The sequence below is a fragment of the Larimichthys crocea genome, chromosome XXIV (genome assembly GCF_000972845.2).
Source record: "Larimichthys crocea isolate SSNF chromosome XXIV, L_crocea_2.0, whole genome shotgun sequence".
In the NCBI taxonomy this organism is placed as follows: Eukaryota; Metazoa; Chordata; class Actinopteri; family Sciaenidae; genus Larimichthys; species Larimichthys crocea.
This window is the reverse complement of record NC_040034.1, coordinates 10,201,766-10,229,156: the sequence shown is the minus strand read 5'-3', so window position 1 is coordinate 10,229,156 and position 27,391 is coordinate 10,201,766. Positions and strand designations below refer to the sequence as shown.

General features: G+C 42.5%; 1 long non-coding RNA gene across 1 annotated transcript in view; it reads left to right on the top strand.

Annotated features, from left to right (window-relative positions):
• Window positions 1-4,787: 4,787 nt before the first annotated feature.
• Window positions 4,788-27,391, top strand: part of LOC109138783 (uncharacterized) — a 48,276-nt gene continuing 25,672 nt past the window's right edge. Inside the window, exons 1-2 of the long non-coding RNA XR_002042024.2 lie at window positions 4,788-5,335; window positions 11,487-11,729. This is a non-coding gene — a long non-coding RNA (uncharacterized LOC109138783). The remainder of the gene's footprint in view (window positions 5,336-11,486; window positions 11,730-27,391) is intronic.

Genomic DNA, 27,391 nt, shown 5'->3' with positions numbered 1-27,391 from the left:
CTCAATAATAGCACTCCACATTCATGGCCGGGTGCATTATGGGAATTTGGCGAATCGATCGATCAGTCTGCTCAACCATCAAAAGTGGGACACTTCAAAGCAAATTCAAAAGTCATTATGACATTTGCAGGCTTTTATGCTGCATAGAAATCTATGAGAGCTGGATGATTTGGACAGATTTACTCGGAATAAAATCAGAATATGACAAAATTAAAAGAGTTATTAGGAGCTGAAACAGCAACTCACATGATGCTGAATGCTGTACTGAGATGCATCAGTCCGCTACCTTCCGCCAGTCTCCCTTTATTTTGGGGCTAATTCAATTTCCCTCTGACAGACTCTCACACGCTGACGCCGTCTCCATTACAACGCGCAGCCAAACACAAGCATTCATTAATTAGTGGCATCGTTGTCTTTTAATTATGCATGTGGCTTATTAGGCGCCTCACCCATTCACCCAAGCCTTTCCCGTCTACACTCCCCTCTGTTTCCTCGCTGTGCTCATACGGGACCTTTAAACTTCCACCTGCACATTATAGCTCTAATAAAGCTGTTATCAGCCCGTGAAGGAGATGGCAAACAGGTGAGAAAGGAAGAGAGGGAGAGAGATGGCAAACAGGCGACTGAGGGTTCTGATATGTCAGCAACAGAAATTAGCTAACTGCACTCCCGACTGTGACACAGGCAGGGAGAAAATAAACCCACCAACTCTTCTCTCCCTCTCTCTCTTGCTCTCTCTTGCTCTCTCTTGTCTTCTTTCCTTTAATTGTATCTTCCTCTCTCTCTCTCTCTCTCTCTCTCTCTCCCTTTCTGTCTGTGGTTTGTAAAGGCAGAGAGAGAGAGAGAGGGAGAGAGCGTCAGCCGGTGAATTTTTACAGCTCTCCAAAATCATTATTGGCAATTAGCGTTCGTCAGGGAAGACAGCAGCTGCTTGTAATTACAGGTAGCCCCTCATTACTTCTCAGTGTAGGGGAGAGGAGGGATGGGGAGGGATGGGTGGGTGGGAGGGAGGGAGGGAGAAAACATGTTCCAGAGCCAGTGTTTATATTTATTTATATATATCTTTACCTGTGATGTTGAGCCACATAATGTATACCAGCTATAGTGGAGGGCTGGAGACTTCAGCAGGTGCAGCTTGAGAGGAGGAGGAGGAGGAGAAGGAGGAGGAGGAGGAGGAGGAGGAGAGACTAAACTCATTGTAAACAGCCAACGTTATCATACAAATATTGTGCTTATTGCAGCAGTGCTGTGCATGTGTGTGTAAGAGTGGATATGATTGTATATACAGGCATCAGTGAACGCTCATTACAAAGTTTAGTTACGAGCCTTGACTAATTCTTCAATTTCTCCTGCTGCTTATGAGCTGAGAAGCTCTATGAGCTTCCTGCTCATAGAGCTGTGAGATCTCAGCCTGATGGCACAGGTTGAGGTTAAGATGACCTGACGTCTTCACTGTTACCGTGCCCTAAAATTCAGCACCGCATGGCACGGCGGAGCGATCATCTTGTACGGTTTCACTGTAGTCATTCCCCCCCTGAAGATCTTGGCTTACTCATGCAGGAGTAAGCCTAAAACTGGCCTGGCCAGAAACTCCTGTGATTTAAGAAGAGTCACTCCCTGATAGAAGAAGTATTTCTATCTAATCAGCACACTGAAGCTTAAAACTGGCACGGGTCAAACAGTGTGTTCATTTTAAAAAGCTTTATTTTTTAATCTCAAGGCAAACCATCTCATTAAATGATAGCTGGAGTATCAGATTCAACCATCAAGCGGTTATATATTTTCATACCTTTTAAGCTACGTTCAGCATTTCCTCATGTTTTGTGCTGCCCGTGTTTTTTTATTTATTTTATTTTATGAGGGTTTGGCAAAGTGAAATTGTCAAGCTTTCATTCTGACACACCTGTCAAAACAACATATTTTCTTTTTGCGTAGCCAAAAAAATGTCATTTTGTTCAGATGTTTGCACCAGACTGGGCCAGGTTGACATTAATTTGACTGCATAGCTAAAATAGTTAAACGTTTACTCATGAACGTGGAGAGGTGTACCCTTTGGTAACTATAAAAGGAGATATTTCTGTGGGTGATGAAGATGAGGTAAACACATACCTCGGGCAGGGGTTAGACTCCTATGAATAGTTAATTAATACCATCTGAATGCTTTATATGCCCTAGCGACTGCAAGGTTTAAAGTCCCCCCACAGAATCCACCATAGCCTAGGGCAACAATCAAACCAATTAACCCAGGGCAGAAAACAGTGGAGGCGGAGTGTGTGTGCAGCTCGGCAATACAGTGGACCATTGCTTCTACTGATCCCTTACCTCAGACAGGGCAAGGTTAGGTTCAGGGGAGTGAACGCCCTGCTCCGTGTCGAGGTGTACTTTTCAACATGGAGGTCAGGTCTGCTACATGCAAGGCCTCTCTGCAAGACTAACAGAGGGCATACTAATAGGAGCCAAACATTAGCCTCTTAGCCTCAGCGGAGGGTTTGGCTTTCTCTCAGAGGAAAAGAACGTCTGAGTTTGTTTTTCCTCTTTGTTACTAAACGTAATTATTAGTCTCACTTACCGAATGAGTCATTTTTGGTTCATATGTTCCAGGGGAAAAAAAGTCACAACTGTCAATCTTCAGCTGGTTCCCATGACATGGCGCCGTCGTTCATCCCCCTCCCTGGTGATCAGCATCATAACAGTATACATAACAGTCAATAAACAGCTCTTTCTGCCAACAACGTAAAGCCCTAAGCATGTTCTTGCTAATTCATAAAGGATTGCCTCTTTCAATAAACATATACTATGATTGTCTGTTACAAATAGGAAAGAAAAAAAAAATCTCTTTAGACCTGGAGGATATCTGCAAAGCTTTATTCGCTGTGAGGGTGCTGGTATTTATTTTCTGCACACACACACACACACACACACACACACATGCACACACACAGGCTCCTGCTCAGTTACAGTAGAACAACCGGCATCCTGGCAGCAGAATAGCTCACATTTGCAGGGCATCTCTCGTTTCCACTGTAGACCGTCCAACGCAAATACAAAGAACAACTGTCACATTCAAACTGGAGCTGAAATGACTGGCTGGGTTTCGATTCATCTTGTCTGTCCGGGTCTCTCTTTTTTATTCGCTGCCATGAAAAGTTGGAACTGTATGAGAACCCCGCGCTAGAGGGAGAAGATCAAGTGTGTAAGGATTTAACAGATGGAATTGGGACTAAATGAAGCGCTAATGCATGGATGGTATGAATCCACTGTGCATTTTTTTTTTTTTTTTTTTTCAGGGACATGATGAGATGGTTTCTGTTCAAGGTGGAAGTTAGTCGTTGATTTAATTTCCACTTTAGTTGTAAAATATGCAGTAATATGCATTTAAAAATATACGTTCATCTGTGTTAAAATATTCTGTGTGATTTCACTTTATTTAGATAATTCGCTCATTATTTGCATCTAGAAAAACTGATGATTTATGTAATTTATTCAACTTGATTACGGTTAAGAACTGGGTGGAAGAACTAATACTAGTATTTCGTTAAAAGGATAAAAAGATGCCTTGTGTGTTGGAACAGCAGCAACTATTGTAGTGGACGTGTCAGCGGGCACCTGTTCCATTTAATACTTCATTAATAGGTGGACTGATAGGAATTTTAAAGAATCCACATTTCGCTTTGTGCACTCTCTTATGTTTTGTGCTGTCTGATGGGTGCAACCTTGGTAAAATAAATTTGAGTGGCATGCTTGTGAACACACTTGACATGTTGCCCCCAGTATTTTTACACTGCTGCTGGGACTTGTAATGAGTGCCTAATGCGCTGCCACTATTCTAAAATAGGGAAAATTATAGTGCATGTTTGACACTCAAATCAATTTTTTAAGCTACACAGAAAACATTCCCTCTCTCACATCCGTAGCAGGCTACATGCGGTGTACCCGAGAAAAGCGAGATCTTAAAACAAACCCTTATTTGGATGCTCCTGCTGCTTGTTACTGTGGCAGCTTTGAGAAATATTGTCGTTTTGTTCTACTGATGCCCGCGCCGCTGCAGTGCTGCATTTTAAACTGTTGAGTCAGATTTCATTTACCAGCTCTTTCATCTGTTTTAACTCAGTGAGGCGAGGTATCGCACAGAGTGTGTCCGCGCGCCCGTGCGCACGTTTGTGATTTAGCAGTGAGAGTATGTGTATTCTCTTCGCTGAATTTGTGTGGGCCTTGTCTGTGAACGGTGTTGTTTGTGCTTGTTTGGTTTGCATGTGTATGTGCACCCTGTCGTGTGTGTATCCTAATGTGTGTGTGTGTGGCTCCCAACCCAGAGCTATTATGTGGAGACAGCAGGTATAATATCTGCAAACCTTTGCCGCTGTGCTGGATAAGTAATGGCCTCAAGACGTCACCTTTATCTGTAGCCACACTCCTGCAGCTGGGGCTGTGTACTCCCTGCCTCACACTCCCTCCATGATACACAGGTGTGGCATTATGTGTGTGTGTATGCCGTTTATCCCACAACTCCCCCAACCTCCCCCCCACCCCTTATGTATTTGCCACACACAAAAGTGGTCATGAGGAAGGCAGATAGGACCAAGACTGACACATTCATTTTCTTAACGGCCGTGGATGTGGCGGCGGCGCCGCCGTCTTTTAAGCAGCTTTAGCTATATATCCCCTACAGACGCAGACACTGTGTGAGCGCAGAGTGAGGCGCCACTGGGAGCATCCCATCATGCCCTGCAAACAGAAAGAGAAAGAGAGGCCATGGTGGGGACAGATAGGAGGAAGGAGGATTGGAGGGTGGAAGAAGGAGGAGGGCGATATTTAGACAGAGACGGAGGAAGGCAGTAGCAGAGAGATGCGGGAGGAAGAGACAGAATGACGAGTGAGACAGATAGGGAGAAAAAATTGAAATGAGACGGAGGGAGGGAGAGAGAGAGAGAGAGAGAGAGGTGAAACAAAGGAAGAGTTAGATGGGGAGTGAGTGAGCTTTGTGGTCTCAGGCTCCATGGGAGGTTCAGCCCAATCATTTATAAAAGGTAAATGCTGTCAGGACGCAGGGCGTTTAAAGGCGCGGCGCTGCAGGTGTGATTTATGCTCTCAGTACGGGGCTATAAATCACCCTGCCTTTGTTTCCACAGGCTGCTACTGCTGCTGCTGCTACTGCTGCTACTGCTGCCGCGTCAAGACATACCCATCCTTGCCTCATCTACGGCAGGCACACACAGTGGACAGCAATAAAGACAGAGCAAAGAAGCATGATGATGGGAATGGATGGCTGGATGGAGAGTGAGGAGAGAAGGGGTGACCAGTTGGAGTCTATGATGAGATGTGTTGAGTCAAAGAGGTGTGGTGGGTGTGCTCACACACACACACACACACATACACACAGTCACACACAGCTATCGGTGCAAAGCATGGAGAACCTACTTCATGTTTCTCCATTGTTGTAATTCAGACAGTGTTTGCGAATGTGACCTGCTGTCTTCTAGTCTGACTCCACACACAAAAAAAAGAAAACAAAAAAAAGGAACCAGACTCCAATCTGTGAAGCTGTCAGAAAGCAATTTCTGCTCGGTTCTGGTCTGTAGACTCGTGCAATATTACTCTGAGCTCCTTCACCCAAATTAACATTTTTGCATCCATATTTTAAGTCATTTTTACTGGTCTAATCCAGATGTACTTGAAGCAGCAGAATGATCTGTATCTCCTCACCAAGTCTGTCTAGTGTCCTTTGTAAACAGAGCTACTCCGGAAATTGTCTCTTCATGCCATTACAGACAGGATTCTTGTTCCTTTTAGCTCTGTCAGGCAGGCAAAATGGATTTGTAGAGTCCTACAGGCCTTTTTTTATACAGTGTAAATTATCACATCATTCTTTTGGAGGATTCTGGTTCTTTTCAGCGTAACAATGCAATCATAGTTATACAATCATTTCTCTGGTGGATAACACAGCATTACTGTACAGCGACCAATGTCTTGCCTCTGTCACAAGCCCTAGTTTACCAGAGTTTGAGTGTTGAGGACATAGGCAGTATTGATATGATCGTTGTGTGGGAGGGAATGGCACTTGAGCAAGGTCACAAGTCCTGCTTATGACAGTCACATTGTCAGCATTCTTGTTCTTTCTTCTTTGTTCACCACAAAACACCCACCACTTTTGATGGGGTAGGAAATGGGTTCAACTTCTGTCAACTCTGACGTATGCGGAACAGCACAGTAACATTGTGGAGGGTGTGAGAAGGTTCTCCATGATAAACGATGACAGTCTGCTACTCATTAGAGTGAGGCTTAGTGAAACCAATATCACGTTTAGTAATTTAACCCGCTTTTGCTCTGCCATACACAGTGTCATCAGTCTAAGATATTTAAAGCATTTTCCTGAGTCATTCAGCACTTGCATGTCTTTGAATGACTTTCCACAATGCCCCTGAGAACGAGCCTGAATGGGTTGCAACCATGCTGTTGTTTTTACAAGATGGAGAGATCACTGGCAAGAGTGAGAAGCAATAAAGTCCCTTACTCAAAGCGCAACTTGTCTTGCTTGCATTGTGCAATATTTAGGTTAGGTTAGGTAGGGAGACTGTATGTCCTTGTTTACCCCTGTTTTTTTTCTTCTGCCATTTAACTTAATTTATACTGTAAATTACTGGAAATATAGTCAAAGTACATGTTTGGCTGTTTGATTTGTCACAAAATTGTCCACAAGAAACTTTATCACATAATAATAATTTAACACCTGGACTCAAAAACATCTAAACTTCCAGGTTATGGAGGTCACACACATACCTACTCACACACTGGTGACCTGACAGCACATACTGTATAGCCTCGGATGAGGATGATCAGAGGAAAAACCTGCTACAGTAAATTCTTAATTTCTTTGCTGGTTGTCAGTGGTGTAACAATGCAATATTACATATTTTATCATGTGGGATTATTTGCTTTTTTGACAGATAAAAGAATAAAAGTAGACTCAAATGGAGGTCTGGCTATAGAAATAAGAAAAGCCAAATAAAACAAAGGGAAATAAAATCATGAGATTTGATTAATGGTGTCAGTGTGCTCAACTAAAACATATGAACTCATGCCCTCTGTGGCATATATCAGACAGCATATGCTCTTTATATTTGTAGAACTGTAGATGCATTGTATTGTGTCTCTTGCATCCACATTGTCTGAAAATCATCTTTTGTGGTCTCAATACAGTCAGAAAATCAAGAAGTACATAGCATTTGATATTGTAATTTAATAATTACTTTTGAATCAATTATTTGACTAATAATTTAAGCACTATATATATATATATTTCTCCTGCCTCTTTCCAGTTCAAGAAAGCAGAGATACTATACCACCACAGAAATGATGCAAAAGCAACTCACACCAGCACTTCATCTTCACACATAATCAATCCCCTCATTCAAACCATATTTCAGCCTTGTACGCATCACTCTCAACAGAAACCCAATTGTATTCCACAAAGCAGTCAACAATGTTCTGCACTCAATACATAATACAAGCGTATAAATCACCTCAGCGAAGACTTTCTGTCTGTGTGGCTGTGAGGGCTGAGGGGTGGGGGGGTGGTGGGTGGGGGAAATGGAGCTGTAACACGCAGCGAACACGTACAAGCTGACCTGAATGGCTGCTGGTATTCTGATTTCCCCCAGGAGCTCCTCTCTGGCCTGTGCCGGTGTTTTAGATTCCAGAGGGAGGCCATTAATGCTCAGCCTGTCGACCTGATCCATATGTATGGCTGGCTGTTGCGTTCTGTTCAGCTCCTGCCTCCCTGCGTCGCCTACCTGACTGTCTCAAGGCCTGCTGGAGCCCAAATTGGTTCCTCGTCCCGCAAAGATGGAAATAGAATAGTGGACATGGCCGGCACAAAGGACAAGCAGTGCTGGTTTTACAAGGTGATTATTCAGACCATGCATCTGGATGTCTAGCAGCAGCTAATGGGCTCCATTTGCAGACTGAGGAACACAAACGGGTTCCTGTCCTTTAACTCTGGGTCCAGTTGGAATGGGTTATCAGTACATGAGTGATTACCACGCTGTCCTGTCAAACAGACCAGTTAAACCTCCTGACACTGCAGGCTGTACTACAAACGAATAATGGAAATGCTTTTTTGCTGCAGCAATTATTCCAGCCCTGTGAGGTGAATATAGTTTATATCGGTTTATTGGTTGCAGCTCACTTGGTCTCTCTTTTTTTTTTTTTTTTTTACCCCTCTCTCTCTCTCATCCCCTTTTTGATTTCCAGTCCAACAGGGTGTGATTTGTCACTCATGACGAGATGGGCCTGATATGCTTTTAATGGTCACATACACTTATTCTCCACAATTTCCAATTGGCCAGCTGCACTGAGCGCAGTTGAACAACGTCTAGACAGTCTAATTAACAAATCATCTCTAAAGCTCTATTATGCCACTTTGGTGACAGAACAGAGAAGACAGAAAGAGTAAAAGAGAGGACCACTGATTCACTGTATGATATTTATTTCATTGCTGTCCTTCTAATACATCTTCCAGGGCTCTTTGTTCATTGTTCGTCGCCTTGTGTTAATTCACAGGTTAAAAATATTTTTTGAGGAATGGCCAGGACTCACTTGACATCAAATTGAAATGCTCGTGGTGGAGGGTCTCTTTGTCTTTCTAATGCTGGGAGCCGTTTTGGCCTGTGTTAATATTAAAAATTAATAAAGCTAGAAAATAAAGTGGATATGAACCGTGCTATCCAGATATAGCTGGCTCTCATCGTGTCCATTTAGCACTCAGCATGAGTCTAAGTCATCTTCTGGAACAAATAGTAAGCCCATCTTGTATCACAATACATCCCATCACATTAGGTTGTGCAACATGAACAGGGTCTCTGTGGGATTGAGGAAGACTCAGTAGATAGCCTTTTTCATCGTGGAAAAAATCATGTATTTTCTGGTATTTCTCTACCACTGCAACACAGAAATAAAGATGGGTGAGGCATTCTCTGATCATCAGTATATACTGAAAATAATATCTAAAAATTTTCAAACAACTTATATATCACAGTGGAAGCAGGATTTCTGTATATAACAAAATAAACAGTACTATATCTGTACTGTCATTCCCATATCAGCAATAAACCACACAATTAAGCAACAACAAAATACTGTATTAGACTCACTTCGTTATGATGTGTCATTTTTGCTGCATGTGGATGAAACAATGTAAAATCTTTAGCCTCGGCAAATAAAACTACAATAAGAAATAGACAGCTCTACATAAGAGGAATCCCTGTAGTATTGTACTGTAGTGTACTAGAATCCAGAGGCAAACCATTTCAATTGAAGTTTGCTCTTTATATTTTGGCTCTTGAAAAGTATTAAATACATTTGCTGTGATTAACCAACATTTTCCACTATCCTCGCTCAGCTATGCCTAAATGTTTGGACATAGAAATTCCTTTTTAATCATCAGATGATGAAGAAAAAACCTGCGCTCATTAAACGTCTTTCAGTTCTTGTGCAGTACATTCTGTACATTTTGTGTTGAAGAACATTTTGTCTCCTAAGCCTTCTGTAAGATTATAACGGCTTAAGGCAGAAACATTTCAAAAATATTTGATATGTTTATTTAAATTCAATTTTCATTCAACACTTCTGAATGAAAGTGGTCACATAAACTAATAATAGACCAATATAAACTTAACATACTTCAAACATTTGAAATAATCCATTCGCATAAAGGGATTAATGACAGCAGACATTGTATTTTTTGTATTAATTTAATGCTTTTAATTAGATGATCGGATTATAATAAAGTGGGCACAATTTGAAACTTAGTAAAAGATGGTTATAATTAAATTAAATGTCATGAATTCACATAAATACTCTGTGTTCCTGTTACTGTTTGAATTGATTTCAATTTCAAATTGGATTCAAGCTCCCATGTGAGCATAAGGCAAAAACTGGACAACTGTGGACCTTTTTATATTTATTTTATTTATCCTTTTCCCCATACCACTAGTATTATAGTATATAATATTACTGACATACTGTGTGCATTTATCAGTTTTACTTTGATTATCATAATTGCCATGAATCTAAAACAATTAGGATTAAGACATGTTCTTTTGCCAAGTAGAAAAATAAGGCTTGATGATTGGCTGAGAAAATTATCAAAGAACAGTTTGCCCATCACTTGTTGTTGGCTAAGGGTATAATCCTAATGTTGGCAGTCTGGAAAGAGTCGACTTCTTTCCAGTCGACACTCTGGGAATTTTTTTAGATGTGTGATTTTGTATTTAATTTCAAATTGTTCCTCTCAAATTTGTCATCTGTGTTTCTGCATTTCAATTTTTAAAACAGTTTAATACGAGCGGCACATTTAGAAATATATGCAGGGAGGTTTTCTGTTCCGCATATGCATTCTTCCCTCAAAGGATATGAACAATATAATAGTGATGGTGTCTCGCCGGAGGAGAGTCTCCAGTGGATTGCCCTGTCAGACTTTCATTAATGACAGCTATAAAGCAGAACATGTGAAGAACACACACAGCGGGACACAACTACTTTAAAGTATCTCTCTTTCCTCCTGCCACCTTCTTTCCTTTCCTTTCCTTTCTTCTTACCTTTCCTCCGTTCTCCATCCTCCTCTCTCCACTTTGCATAAAACCCAGGTAACACTTGACTTTTATTGTGCTTATGAGGGTGTAACAACACTGTGTGCAGATGTGGCTGCTTGGTTTTGACATTGTTTCTGCCTTGCATTTTACATTCACTCAATGTAATCAAAGGATTTTCAGTTTTATTGTGTACCCCCACTTAGACTTTTCCATAGTTTACTGCACATTGGAATAAGGCCACCCTAAAGTAAAGTGTTACCAAGACGATTCCTAAAGCAAGAGCTCTGAGAGCTATAATGCGTACACGCTATCATCCCTGGTTAAAAACAAGGGGATTTATCAGGGATGTCTCTGCCTCGGCTGGGGCTAGGGGGACCAAATTACACCCCCAGTGTCTGGTTGGAGGCGGAGAAGGAAATAGATGGGTCCAGATATAATGGTGATGGCCCCTGGGTGGTACTCCTGTGAGGGAGAAAGAGGAGATTAGAGTGGAGGTGTGAGCTCGCAGTAAGATTACATTTTCCCTCTTTTTAATGGATAAGTGCTTCTCTCTTTTTTTTTTTCCTGTTTCACTCCCACTATTCTGCTTCTGTTTCACAGTGTTCCATCTCTCTCTCTGCCCTCCACATACACACACGCAAAATACACACACGTATTAGAAAGCATACACATGCACACACACTAAAAAACACACACACACATGGACTCAGACACACACATCTCTCTTCTCTCCCTCTGTCACCCTCTCCCTCCGTCCTCCCTCACTTGATCCTTACACCTACGTGCTACAGATGGTTTCATTTTATAAGAGATAAAACCACATTTGGTGGAACTGATTAAACAGAGGGAACAACATCCCCATCTGCCATTTATTCCAATCTGAAATTGCTTGGGCAGATGCTGACATCTTTGGAGATGATTGATTCACCCCGTCTGGCCAGAGAGGAGTGGAGAGGAGAGCGGGGCTGGATCCTCCCCGGGGCTGCAGCTTCCTGCCGCCCTGCCATGGCACCACCACAGTGTCACTTCACTAGTGATGGAGCTCCCAGCCCCTCACCCACACACCCGCACCGAGACCCCCATCTCTTGTCTCCAAGCAAGCTGCTGCAATCAGCAGAGGCCCTGATTGGACTTGGGCAGGTGAGCGCAATACACTTTAATCACGGGGGCCAGAACATGCCAGATCATCCCCTCTGTATCCGAGTGTGACTGTGTGGTGGCAGAAAGAGAGAGGGGGAGAGGGAGGATGATCTGTGCGGTTCAACCTTATTACAAATTACAAATAAACATATTTTCCCACTTACCGGGCTGTAACCATGCAGATAGTTTGGGTTTTTATATGCTTGGATTACACTTTGTTTTCCACACCAATACAGCAGAGAATATACAACGGAGGTAGCACTGAGAAATAACAGTTTGCCGTGCTGAGACTGTGTTCCTCAGCATGTTAACATGCTCACAATGAAAAGTGATGTTTACCATGTTCACCATCTTAGTTCATTGTGCTATCCTGCTAACATCTGATGATTAGCACTAAAAACAAAGTACGGCTGTTGCAAGTCATTTGAGTTTATCTTGAGGGCAACATGAATCTGTGCAGCAGTCCATCCAATGGTTCTAAGTCTGGACCAAAGTGGTGGCCTGACTGACCACAAATAGTATTTACGTTAATCCGGACACCCACATATCTTGCTTTTTAACATTTATCATTAGAGCTACATTCTACTAAAGGAAAAGTGTAGCAACAGGGTTCTCTGTGCTATCAAGGGTAACGCTGAGTCTAATTCTGGAAGGAAGTGTTGCCAGTGATTTATTTAACTGCCACTTTTCTACGCTCTGACCAACATGAAATCAGATTCGCTCAAAACCTGGGCACATAAAATCAGAACCACGCGGATGGCTAGATATCATTAGATGTAAGTGAGAAAATATGTTTCTTTTTTTATATGTATGGAACCAATCCTTTCATTGATTCATGGAAATATCACAGTCCTTCAACCGTGCTAGTAAAGACCTTTGTCCTCCATCCTTTGAGCCTTGTTTGTTTACAGTAATTATCATCAAGCTGGGACTTAACCTTGCCTGACGTATTGTAACCTCTGATCAGATAATCAAGGCTCTTTTCACATCATTCTGTTTGTGAACTTTCCTGATTGTGGGGAACGTGAACTAGAATTGTTGCCGTGCTCTCTACGGCCGAGGCCACGTGATATAGCCGTTGTATGAAAAGAATACCAATGGGTCCCTGGTGATTAGATATTCCACTCAACCTTCATCTAATCAACATTTATAGTGTCCTGCCTGTGGAATTACACTGCCCTCCACTAAATCGACTCTGCGTCATCACTTGTAAACACTCAAGCATTTTAAGATGGAAAACTCTTCCTGCAAAAGTGCCATCAAAGCCATCGGTGTGTGAGTTCGAGTGCGCGATCAAACGCGCATAGTCTCATAAAAACTGCTGAGCTGGGCTCTTCAATGCAATCAGGCGCCGGTCTCAGCTCATATACTTGTTTGATGATAACCGAAGATGGAGAGAGAGTGATGGAGCTCTCCGAGGGACTGCAGCGATAATTTAGCTCGGGGAGTGGGTGTGAATCATGGTGGAAGGGGGTTGGGGAGGTGGGGGGGGCCTGGAGGTGGTGGATGAATCATTAGGGTGGGGGCATGGGGAGGATGGAGAGATGGAAAAGAGAGGGTAGAGTCCCTGGGGACTTAGATCCATCAGACAGCACTGCTGTGGCCTCGACTGCAGCATCGACCCGTAGGACTGCAGCCCAAACCCGTCCATCTTTCTTTCTCATCTCTCTCCCTTTTCGAACAGCGCTGGTCTTACTATTCCTCCATCAGTGTGATTCATACTCTCTCTCTTTCTCTCTTCCACCTCTCCCTATGTCATCAGGCATGTCATTCCACATCAGGAGGCCTCAATTCTCCCTTCTCCATGTCTCTCGTAAGCCTCCTGAAGTATGACTGGACCTGACAATGGCAAATGAATTCCCAATCTGAATGCATACTCTCACCCTCTCCTCTCTCGGCCACCCTCTATCTCTCACCTCGGGCTACTCATTCTACCTCTCCTCCCCTCTGTCCTCCTCTCCTCCACTCCCTCTACACCCATGGCAAATTCTGATGGGATTCAGAGGAAATTGCTCACCCCTTGAAAAAAAAGGGAAAAAAAAGAGACAGGATAACATAAAAGGAAGAAAGTGAATTGTTTCAGTTAGTCGACTGCCATTTTGCATGACTGTGTGACATGATGAACAGTGTGCACTCTAAAACATAGCCCTAGACTGCCCTACTTCTCCCAGTGCAATAATCCATTACCAGCAAACATCCACGGCTTTTCAAGAGTTTCAGCTCCCTAAGGCTTTGACTTTGGACAGGCAGAGGTTAGAGGAAAACAACCTGAAAACAGCCTTATCTCCCAACACACGAATGTTTGTTAAGGCTCCCCATTAAGTCTCCCCCTGAATTTGCATATTAATTGCATTTTGGCTCTACTTCCCTCCTTTAAGGCTGCTGTTTATAGGTGCTTTATTTCTTTGAGAAGACACAGACGTCCGCAGGGAGCTCACCTGCAACAGAGGACAAGAATTGAATTCTGCAGGAAATTGCTTTAACTTGAATGTAATCGAATTTGCTCCCACACACACCTTGACTCGAGGACCTGGAGGTCACACACGCATGTGGATATACATGTAGGACATAAAAATGCACAAATCCACATGAAATGCACCGTTACGAAACAAAGCCTTCAAAAACAACCTGAAGAAATGAACGCGACTACAATATGGAAACTCAGATGGATGCCATTTCCCCCCTCTCTCGTCTTACATATTTTTCCGTGCCTTTTCTCCTTTCTTTTTTTTTTTCTCCTTGCCAATTGTGTTCACTGCTTAGACATCAGAGCATGGTTTGGCAGATTTCTCAACAAATGTTTGAAAAGATGTGAAAGTTTTAATGACTGGATTGAATAGGGGATAAAGGAACAGCTGGAGATTCTGTAATGTAGTGGCTATTCTTATATAGGAGAGGTACACTCAAGCTGTCTCATTTGAAAACCGGTTTTATCCATACTTAAGAATAACAGGTGATTGAGCATTCTCTCGTCCCTATCTCCAAAACAATGTGACCATATGGGACTTATTTGAATATGATGTACTGAATGGTACTCTATATGTGTGATATCACATTACGCAGAATGGGCCTATTTATTATTTTCAAGATAATAGTTTCATTTCACAGATTATGACTCACATGGATTTTTTTTTCCCCCCTCACACAAGCTTTGTTTCAGTGATAGCGTGGCATTTAGTAGAAAATACCACAGATACTGAAGTAGTCATTATTTTGATTATTATCTGCTGCCAGTAACAATGTTTGTGATGATCTGTGTCTTCAACATAACTATTATATTCATTGGGTACAACTACATTCCACCACAGGAGACTTGGTTTTATGGTAATGGTCCTTCTTTCAACTGAAAATCTAATGATTTGCTCTCAACCCATCGGAGTAACTCAGTTCCGGGGCATTGATTTCCTTTGTGTCGCAGATTGATCTGTGGCCTGTTAGAGCTCAATATGTCACAGCCTCCCTGCAAAAGGGCCACAATAAAAAGCAGATGCATGAACATGCACTAGAATAGAACAGAGTAGAATAGAAAAGCTGTAGAGTGGATCAAATATTATGAAATATATTCCGCTCGGTGCACATTTCGGTTCATATCGCAGACTAATGCGTGCTTATTCTAAATGAATTACAAGCTAATGATGATTTCATAGATGCCACTGGGTCTCCACGCGGACAACATGATCATTAACGTGCAGCTATGCCACTGGCCCTAATGCCTCTGCCCTCTCTGCTCTAGTGTGAATAATACGTGAGCAGTTGCCTGGGAGAACGCAGAGTCTCATTATGTTTCCCATTGCAGTGGACCACTCCCCAGATCCTCCCTACAGCAGCATCATCTCCGTTCACCCATTGGACCACAGCCCCCTAAGGCAGATGTGTGCATGTGCACTCACACACACATATATTGAACCCTCAGTCTTTCCATTAGGCCATTTACTGTAGCACCCTCCTCTTAACGTGGTTGTCTGACATCTCTGTCTCGCCTGCACTAATGCAGACTGGGTTGCAGACCGCCTCCAGCATTTGTTTGAGAGAGAAATCTGAGATCTGTGCATCAGTTTTGGAGCATTTATTGATGAAGAGTAACAAAGAGCTGCACAGGGTCCTTGCAGTTCAGTTCATGTGATGTGCAAAGAGTATACATGCCTGTGCGTGTGCATGTTTTTGATTCCGCTTTGAGGATGTTTCTATGTGATATGTGTGCATAATGTGTTCTAAAGGGGTTCGGTAGGCACGCGATGGGACACATAGGGCTGCTCTCCCGCAGATGCAATTAGGCTAAATGGGATTATGCCTATCACATTTCAGACAGGCCGGCCCCACGGCCACCTGGGGGAGAGAGGGTGATGGGTGGACGAGGAGGGGGTGATGAAGAGGGATAGAGAAAGGGGAAAGGGGGTGGAGAGGTGGAGAAGATGCAGAGCGGGGAATGTGGTCTCTTAGAGACAGCATCCAGGCTGCAGCAGAGCACACTGATGCTATGCCGAAGGAGAAAATGCCGTCTTCTTCTTGCTGTATTGAAAAGATTTGTGAAAATATAAAGTATGAAACCAGGTACGTATTCCCAAAATATAATAACCCTGTATGTTGTCTTTCATGTGATGCACTATGGTGAATGCCCCTCTGGTATCAGGCTAAATGTCAGCATCAACAAAGAAACCGAGGGAGGGGAGGCTGACATTTTCACACCGGGTGATTCTGCCCATAGATTCGCCTCGTAGAAGCAGTACTCTATTGAACTGTGCGGTCACAGGGTGAGAGGGAGGACATAGATGAATGTCCAGTGTGGTCAGACACTGATTTTATACAAGTAGTGGTATTCCTGAAGGGTCTGGTATGCTGCATCCTTATAAATAGAAAAACTGGATGCTTCCTATGTTTTTAGTGGTGACAAAAGTATTGTCTCTTTGTGTCTTCATGTCTCATATAATTTTAATCATATAGTAGCGGTTTTGCCCCACTCCAGAATAGTGTCCCCACTGAATGTCACACAAGTATGTTGAAACTATTTCAGCACACACAGTATTGTAAGGTCAGAAATCAGAAAGGCCTGACAGTTATTAAATGAAATGACATTTCAGAGCAAACAACTGCAGTCTTCTATATTTTGCTTGATTAACTCAGGCTCGCAAGCTTGTTGTAGCTGGTACAGTCTTTACACACAAAATTATGAAACAGGCTAGACTTTGTCTCCGGTTTCTGTCAGAAAGATCAAGGGGCTGATGGTTTAAGCAAACATGTTTAACTCCCTCTTATTGCCATATTGTCCTGTAGACTGTATCACACACACACACACACACTGAACAGCGAGACATTTGGGCCAATGGTGGACCTTCCTCACCTACATGCACCTCCTTGGCAGGAGCCGAGCAGAAAAGGGCACAGTGGTGCTATCCTCCCAGTCTCCCACGCTCACTCTCACATTAATCAAAAGGGATGTGGTGGTTCCCAGCTCACCTCGCAGTCCCCTGGTGCCAGCTGTGTTTGGGATGGGCCCTGTTGGCCTGCCCGCCCCTAATCACACACTGTCATTGTTCCTTCGGCCTTGTAAACATCGAGCCTGCTACAGCTGATCAAATCCAGGGTCACATACGCTCAGAACTCACGTGCACAGATGCATACACAGACCTCGACCTAGGACGCAAACACATCCGCATTCTCACTTCTACACATGCAAATTTACTTTCTCAGCAGGAAAAATGCACAAATTGTTTCCCTTTTTCTTATTTTCTCATATTTTATGGATCAGAAATAAACTGAATTCATGAACACGTCACAGCAGGACAACATCTTCACCCTCTGTGCCAAAGTACCTGCAGAGAGTGACTACATTTCTGCACGTTGGTTCCCTCTGGGGTGGATGCTCCACGAGAAGCCCATGTGAATGTGAACAGTGCGTGTACATTTATCTTTGCGAGCAAATAACTGTCTGGGTGCGACTGGACATCTCTTAATGATGAGGAATTAAACGTTCATGGTAAACCACTGAGAGAGACTACAATATGCTCCTGAATGAGGGGGGGGGGGGACTGGGAAGTGAGACCGGGAAGAGGCGGGTGAGGGGTGGGGGGTGAACTGGAGAGCTGTGATAGGATACGGCCCATTAATTATTGAATTTGCTGACGTTATGACAAATGGCGTTGTCCTAGCCCTCACTGGTGCCTGTGACTTTTACAAGGCCAGCTGGACAGAGTCTCAGCACTTCTACTGTTAAACCACATACGCAGGTTTAAAATCTGTGCTGTTTTTTTTTTTTTTTCTTCCAGGCTGAGAGATCTTTTTTTCAGCCCACCTGCAATGTGGTAGAAGTTAGATTAGGTATCTGGAGTAAAGTATTTCTAAGCTGGGGTCATTTACACTGTTGCAGAAAACGAAAATCCTCTTTGAGAACCTCCACACAAATTTGATGTTTTGGGAATGAGAGTAATTGAGTGAGGGTGTAGGTGAGACGTAGTAAGCAAGCCAGTGTGGGAGACAGTTACACCTCCGTGTCGGGTGTTTGTGCGATGTGAGGCCAGCAGAGAAAGAAAGGCAACAGTGTGCTGTGTTTGCACTGTGTAGGACGGCCTCCTGCTCCTGACGTGCATGTGGTCAACTGTGCCCTAAGGAGGCGTCCACTATGAATTGTGGGCTTAAAACCTGGAGGCTCTGGAGGGTATATACAGTAAACCCTGCACATTCTCCAATTCATGCTGTCAACACAAAATACTGTAAATAATTTGTGCTTTCACTGAGAACCTGCACTATATAGTCCGCTGTGTGTTTACATCTGTCTGTATTCTTTCTTTTTCTTTTGTCTGTGTCTTGCCCACCTCCAACACGCCCAGTGTGAAAGCGGAAAGAGAAAACAGGTGAGACATAGCTCTCAGAGAACATGTTGTACTCCGTACTGAATACAAATTGGTCTTGTTCGGTTTGTCTAAAATAAGCCCCATTACAGCTGTTAACCTTTAATAGCAACGATGCATCACCTGAAGAAGAAAGAACACACGTCTTTATCACTACTTTTAATATCTCGCAAAAATGAGTCTCTGGCGAATTGCGCGGGGGGTAAAGTGTTACTAATTTAAATTACTAAACAACTGGGTGCCACGTACTGAATAATGACTCCTTTTATTATGAGACACTTAAGATTGACCGAACTGCAGCTAGAATAATAGCAGCATTTATGAGTCAAACGTATGGTGAGAAGTCACAGAGGGCATTCTGGGTGTATTTGTCTCCTGTGGTGTTTGCCTGTCTCGGAATAGAGTGACTGGTTGTGAGGGAGCCGGGGTCTTCAGGCCTTATTTCTTTGCTGGCTACACCATCGTTAATGGCTATCCCTGTAGATACAGCCTGCTGCCAGCTGCTGCTCTGGCCCTCTGGAAAAGAGGCTGGCAATTAGACCTTGCACTTAAAACAAGGTGAGTCAGGACCTTTTAATGGTGCACTATTTCTGCGCTCCCACACATGTGGCCGCTTAGATTTTTTCGCTGCGCCAGAGAACTCTGGGTACTGAGGCGTGGAGGTTAGTACGACCAGATAACTCAGGTAGTGGGTGGCTTGGTAATGGTGTGGAATTGTTCTGCAGAAATAGCTTTTTGTGAAACTGTACGTGATTTACTCCTCCTATTGAAGCCATTTGTTAATAGCATTCTTTCATAACAATTTTTTTTTTCCAGCTCATGATTAAAATTAATACTATATCTGCTGGAATATGCTACAGGGCTACTGCTGCTCCCTGCTTGCTCTGCATTGGCTCCCTGGTGCTTTCTATCCTGAAGGGGTGAGGTTAACTTTCTAATTCTGTCCTGCCGCTCATCTCAGACCTTGATAAGATGGAGGGGAAAGGCTGCCTGTGTTTAGACTGCTGCACCTTGTTTCCTTGGACCTTACCCAGCTGACCTTGAGTCCATACGATGATGAGCATAAACCAGTGAACACATTGACATACATGCTCTCTCTGTCTGTCTCCCTCTCCTACCCACAGAGAAGCATACACAAACATACACTCAGCATGAAGAGGTCATATGAACATGAGCATGGAGAAAAAAAAAAAAAAAGATTATTTACTGTTGCACAAATAGAACAAGCGTAGGCTGAAATAAGAGGGGTAATATCCCTGCTATTTTCTGCTGTAAAGAAAAAAGTCTTATGAGTGTACGACCTCACATATGCCTATTTTCATTTATCTTTAAATGCCTTTATTGTGTTTAAATTTAACCTTTTAAAAGCAGTGTGACAGCAAAACATTTTTTAAAATGCAGATGCTTTTAACCGCTTGGGAATGAGCTTTTCAAGGAGTGGCATTGAGTGAGAACAAGAAGGCTGATGTTGACTTAGTGAAATCTACATGTCTGCCAGATCCTTCCTCACGCTGTGAAATTTTATTTCACAGACCAGACTGGAGAGATTCACAGTTGTCCATAAGCTGCGACAGACGTAAAGGCCATTGGACTTTGGAGCCTGGCTGGCTGGAACAGTCAGACTGCCATCTGAGGAAGGGCTATACACTCATGATAAATGACAGCCTTCAACCTGGCCAATCTAAATAGATTATCTTGGCTGCATCCTGTTCTGACCAGGTGCTGATGTGTAAAATGGACCAACTATGTAAAAAAAAAAAACTTACAGTCACCTGCTGTATGCTGCCTATTCATGGCAATGTGAACACTGGGAAGGAGCAATGAAAACTGGATTCAGTTAGAGATAGTTTAGTTATATTTTAGCCATTTTTTGACTGTTTTCTGGCTTTTTCTGGCCATCATTTTGGCTGTGTTTGTGCATATGGCACAATTTTTTTTGTAACAATGTCTCTCTCTTGACAAATTTTGAAATTCCATTTCCCCAAAAAATGCTATAAAAACTTTACAAATTTACATATCTTTTTAGCTTTTTTCTGCATAAATCTATCAAACAACTTCAGCCATGCTCAAAGCCACCAAATATTCAATAACTTTGAGGATTTTAACTCTTTAAATGCCAGTTTGATCGCTTGATGTCACTGAAAAAAACACAAACAATGAGTTGTTTCCCCCCCCTTTTTTTTTCTAAAAATAACATCATAATGACCTTAAGAGGGTAGTAGATTAAACTGACTCATGAGGGTCTGATCAACCCAGTCAATTTAAAATGGAAACATATCACAGTGGTGGTGTAACCTACACTTTCAACAGTTTTAAATCTCTGCAGTTTGTTTCTGCCAGGCCAAAAAAAATCTTCAATATGCAGGTGATGTGAGTATGCATGGACGCATACCGTGCACATGTGTGTGTGTGTGTGTGTCTGTAAAGAGCTCTCTGTCTTTTGTTCTCCAAGAGATAAAGAGCATCCACTGCTCAGTAACAAACACATAAATATGCATTAATCTGTTCTGGTTGGGCGAATCTGAAGAACTGTCAAGCGTCAAATGTAAAGGTCATGCTTTGCTTGCTGTAAGGGGAAAATCCTGGAGACCATGGTTAGGGCACTATTTGAATAAACTATGCAAGGATTTACAAGAAGTAACCTTCAGGGGTAAACACGCCCCCTTTGCTCACTAGGGAATAGCTACCATTATGAATGCGTTCTGTCACTAACTTCACCGTGCTGGATCAGACTATAGATGTCACACGGATCATGATAGATAGTCAGCTGGTGGGCACCAGTATGGTTTTCATCATCTTGTGCTTTTAGATTAATGTGTCATTCATCCCTTCCCTCCTCTCTAATGCTTTTTACATAATTTTTACACTGTTTATTTATTAGATGTATTACTGCAGTGGATAATATTGTGTATGGAAACAGTGTGCAACAATGGATTACCTTTTGAATTTTGAACAAAGTGCCCCCACACCAACCCCCACCCTTCTCCGTGTAGCATGACAGCCGAGCAGAATGTGGCAGGTGGAGGTCTTTCAGGCAGAGCGAGGGGTGACCTTGCCACTTCCTCTGTAGAATTGGTTGGGTTGGTAACACAGCGCCAGGTCCCCGAAATGTGCTACAGCTTTATAGACAGGCCTGGTGAACAGAGGGCCAGTCCCAGCCCCAGACTCATGCCCAGCCCCATGGCAGCAGATGCCACATGGCGGCCCCAGAGCCTTCAGCCGGCGAGGAGACGTAGGCGAGCGCCAGCCGGGTCACCGAAGCCCATGTCCATGTCATGCACAGAGAAGGCCTTCTCAGCAGGCAGGCAGGCAGCCTGCCGTCCTCTCCTGTCCCCCTTTCTTGGAGGCAGAGTGTAACAGCTCGTTTGCACGTGCTTTGTGTAGATTAAAGCAAGAGGCTGTCAGGAATAATTAAAAGTAATAGAGCTTAGCGCTTTTTGGATTAGTGTCCAGGACAGTGATACTACTGTCTGGGTAGGAGTGTTTATTTATGTGTGTGAGACTGTATGCGCGTACATATAGTATGTGTATGCGTTACTTCTCAAATGAATGTTCACAAACCATGCTGAGGTGATACATAATGTTGAGAACTAATGATAATGTGTCTTGTCCTAACCGTGTGTGTGTGTGTGTGTGTGTGTGTGTGTGAAAGAGAGAACAAGACAACAAAGTCCTCTCATCCCATTAAGTCTATTCTTCAATCACCCAAATGGTTGCTTGGGCAAAGTTAATTGCGACTGTGCAGTAACCCACGTAAAATGCATAACAAAGATGGAATAATTAATATACAGAGGACATGTAAAAAACATAATGCATAACTGACACGGGTTTGTTCCGTCATTTCAACCATCAATCTCTCCTCCCACAACAAACCTATAAATAACACTCTATGAGCAGTTGCTTTGTTGCTTATGTTTATCATTTAAAAAATCGGGTTTTAAGATTTATTCTGTGTAAATTACCACGTTAATGTTCTCTGGCATCACATATGTTTCTCTTATCCTTTTTTTTCTTAGTACATATTTATCAGTGTATTAGGCTACCGTCATGTAATTTGTCAGTTACCTTTAAACTGATTTTCAAAGTTTCCTGCTTTAAATGTTAACATAGACCGTCAGTGTAGAATATTTAGGTTAGGTTTTGGCATTTATTCATCCATTTTCTGTAACCGCTTAACCTTTTCAGAGTCGCAAGGGGCTGGATCCATCCCAACTGACATTGGGTGAGAGGTGGTGTACACCCCTTTTAATTCTTTTTTTTTTTAACGCAGCTTAGCTTAAGTAATGTCCTAAAGGGTATCACCCTGTGTCAGCAATGAATCACTAAGGCCACCCTGAGCACCCCTAGCAGAGAGATACAGATAAATTCATCTCGTTCAGATTGTTCCAAAGTTAGTCGTGTCATTTTCTGAACTCATCTGACACGTTTCAGTCGCTTCAAAATTACTGCTAGACTAGTGGGCGTGGCTTCAGCACATTCAGCGGACACGCCCCGACAGTGGAGCTGAGAATACTGCTTCATTTTTACCCGATTTTGACACCTAATTTCATAAACTTGTTGATATTTTTAATCATTCAAATTTGTCTGGGTGGTTAATAACACTTTCTTCTTTGGTCTGACAAACTCAGAACACATATTAATTCTTACTTACTTACACTTTCAGTAAATCTTACTGTATGTGTCAGCATCTGTAGTATTCTTCAGGACAATTACTTTGAAAAAAGTTGTAGGATAATATGCACAGTAAAAAAAAAAAGAGCTAAAAATCGCAGGCTCTGGATTTAGATGTCATATGACTTTTCTGGGTCGAACTGCAGAACATTCGTAATTTAAAACTAATTTCTTTGAATAAACATAGGGCGATATAAAGGAAAAATGTTAAACCAAAAGGTCATTCAGCAGAAATACTGTGCTTGGATGTGGAAATAGGTACGCAGCACATTATGAATCAGCTGATGTTTATCTCAAAAATGCACTTGTGAACGCTTCACTTAGCGAAAACAGTTATTAGGAACTTCCACTGGACACAGTCAGTTTAGCCATTATTCAGAAAATATTTGAAATACCCTTTTCCCATAATAGGATCGGACCAAAGAAAGGTGCACGCATTCCAATCCAGATTAGAGCTGACTGGTTTCTTTGAATACAAAATGATATCTCCCATCATAAAAGCACACAGGAGGATGAAAATGTAATGAAATTAGAGGGGGCGAAATTACTGTTTGGACTTACAGTACAGTAATAGCGTGATGAATTATAGCACATTTTCCTCTGGGGACATTGCTTGAGGAAATATTATAAAACGCCCATGGGAACCAGCAATCATCAATCACACATGGTGTCATTGGGGGTGTTGTGGTGGCCCTGAGGACTTTGGTCCACACAGCAGCCAGTAATCTAAATGGTGACTCCAAGTACCAAGGCCTCCGTGGGGCTGCCCGCTCTGTCGCCTGCAAAGAAAACAGATCAGGGGAGAGGGATCAAGGTTTGTTTTCTCCCTTTTCTAGGTCATTATTTATTATGTGAAATATCAACGTCCTTGGCTGCTGCATGGGATGTTCTCCCCCCCACCCCCCCAATTGACAGATCTCATTATAAGATAAACGTGACAAAGATAGCTCATAATGCTTCAGAGAAATGTAACACCATTAGCGGGTCATTGTCATCGTTCTAATGTGTCCTTTTAAGCCGCTTAGTGAACTGGTGCTGAAGTGTGATACAGGGATTAACCTATCAGAGAGTTGCTGTGGAGGAGTTGAGCCGCCATTGATGGAAATTTTTGGACGTGTGGTGATATCTTCCCAGGCGCTACGCAGAGTCATGGTGGAGCCTGATTCCTAAACACACAGAGGTTTCTGGGATACGGGGGAGGATGTCTGGAGGGTATAGGCATGCATAGGACTGGAGCTGGCGTGTACTTGCACTGTGGATGAATTCTTTAATGTTGCAATGGAGGAGATGCTTTGAATCAAAACATATGGATGCATTTTTTCCCCCCCTTATGTGCTTGGGAATTATTTTTGTATTTACTGTAGGTTGCTTACAGTAATACTGCAACAATTATCTTCATTGGAGAAACATAGCAAGCACTGGTAGTTGCACGACAAACAACATAAATCTTACTGTATTACCAAAACTACATCTCATTTCTAGGACAACCCTCTATTAAAGAATGTGCTTTTAATGAGTTGACAAAACTGATATACTGAGGTTGAGCGTCTGCTTCAGTGAATTAATGAGTGAGTTTCACATTTGAGTTGTGGAAATGACTTCAGAATGTGAATGACAGCAAATGCTTCCAGGGTTAAATGGTTATTTATGAGGCCATTGTTTAATTCTAACATACAGTGGAACCATCTGCAGTCATGAGGACACATCGTTATCGTTCAGTCATTCATTGTACTTTTGGTGACTGTTAGCTGACACAATTTCACTGATCAATTTCACGACCTCATCAATCATACTATTAGCTCTCAGCGTCACATTAACATCATATTAAAGTGAGTGAGCAACACAAAAGATGCGTTTTAACGATGATACAACACGCACTAGCTGGCATGTTGTCTATGGCTCACACAAATATACACACACTTGACAAATGCGCCGAGAAGTCTATTTGTAAGCTCTGTTATTCTCGAGATATTCTATTTACATCGAGACAATCTTAGCACAAAGGTTACAGTGTGATCAGAAATGCCATGTGGCAAAACTTGGTTTCATAGGACCGTGCGTAGCATCTCCTAGTCAAGTTTAATGGAGGTAAGACATTTCAGCCGAGCTTCACTATTGCATTTTCTCATTTCATGGCTCAGCAGGAATTACCAAAGCTTTTTTGATTACATTTTCATATGACCTTGATCTCAAAGGGCAGAGCAATCAATACAATAGCCATTACCATACTGGTAATTGTTAGTGAAATAGTAATCATTTCTCAGGCCCCAGAATCTCTTTTAGCTTCTTATTTATTTATTGGGCATATGGAGGGAGAACGGGGCTGCTAGCCGAGATGGATGTGATGAATAGAGCCCCGAGATGCAAATTAAAATGTTTGTAATTAAACCCACTGATCATAATGGCTTTCTTGCTGCAGTCCTGCTGGTTCTGGCTCGAACAGAAATGGATTTTAGTATTAGAATTTTTAAAATCTAAGACATAAACAGTGTTTTTTTTTTACACCATTGAGTTGTATTATTTTCGGTGTTTGTTTCTGTGTTTCTGCTGTGTTAGCATTGCAGTCTGAGTGCAGCGGTTGGCACGATGTACTGGAGCCATCTTGTTTACATTCAAACATCAGACAACGTGTAAAGCGGCAATGCACCAAATCACAACGCAGTAGTCAGGAGTAGTCAGGGTAATGGGACTATTTATTCAGCTTTGTTAGGAGAAGAGGTCATGTGATCAGGGGATAGTAATTATAGCATACGCTTAATTACATTAGCAACCTCCTGTCTTTTCATATTATCTCTGACGCAAAAAAACACAGAGAGAGATTTGATTATGTTAATAAGCAGCGTTTTATACATGGTAATGGAGGCCTAGTTCAAAGCCATTAGTGCTATGAGGAATATCCATTTGAGTGTCGGAGCTCTCGAACGCAGCTCGGCTCAAAGTGCACATTGTTTAATGGTATTGATCAACGGTCTAGCGAGCTCCGGGGCTTTTGCTCATTACTGTGTCTTATTCATGCTTTCTTGGGTAATGATGCCCACACAGCAATTACTGCCACAACCATTTAGATGATCTAAGAGAGAAATCATAATCATAAAAAGACGGAGGAGAACAGAAGGAAAAAGCATCATGTGTCATTCTCTGAGAGGGAAAAATGCTTGCTGAGAGGAAACATACGAAGGTTTCAAGTATGTTGACTTCAGAAATCTCCATTAACTTCCAACAAACTCTCATACAGTAGTTGAATCCAGGGCAGAGTCCTGAAATCTCGATCCCAAACACAGTTGAGAATAACCTTCTTATAGCGTGAGATAAGCTCATGTTTCCAGTACAAATACTTGTTTTTTTATTATAAAGCATTTACAGTAGAGTTTTTTGGGTGAATTAATTTAATCTCAATCATCTTAAATCTACCATCAGTACAATTTGAGTTCCTTGAATGTAGTATTTCATATTCGTGTTTGCAAAGGCAGCTTAGTGACATAGTTAGACGGTGTAACTGCTAAAAATAAGAAATTAATTGGATTAATAGAATCAAATTTGTCACATCGGCATAGCTGCAAGGGACTGTTTGACGTGAATTCTGTCATCTGCCCGTGTCTGGGAGGGTCCGCACCCACTTCACTCAGCCTATGCAGACAGCCAATGCAATATAAAACGCTCTTGTGCATCCCTTGTTCGTGTCTGCATCATTTTTTTAGTATATACGACCCTTTAGGCTGTTCCTTTGTGAGGCTGTTTGCAGAATTAATTTGAGAGCAGCGTATTTGACTATATTTTTTTTGCCCATAGGCGCTTTATAAAACCAATCAAAGCATATACAAAGCTAGGGCAGTTTATGAATCAACCTTGCTCCTCTCACATAGTCTCTGGCTGTCTGTCTTGTTTTCCATTTCAGTCTCTCTTTCTCTCAGCATCCCCCCCCCCCACCCTCCCCTCCCCTCCCGCCCGCCTTTTTCCCATCTCTCCCTATCAATGAGGCGGCAGACATCCCAGACCTGCTCAGTCAACTGCTTCAAGATTTATTCTTTGTAACAAATCTGCAACAGCTGGAGAGCCGGGGAATGCATGTAAACTTTGTGTGTGTAATTTGGTGACAAGTCAGGCTTAATCAAGCTCCCAGTGGCTGGATGAGAGGAGCGCAGGGGA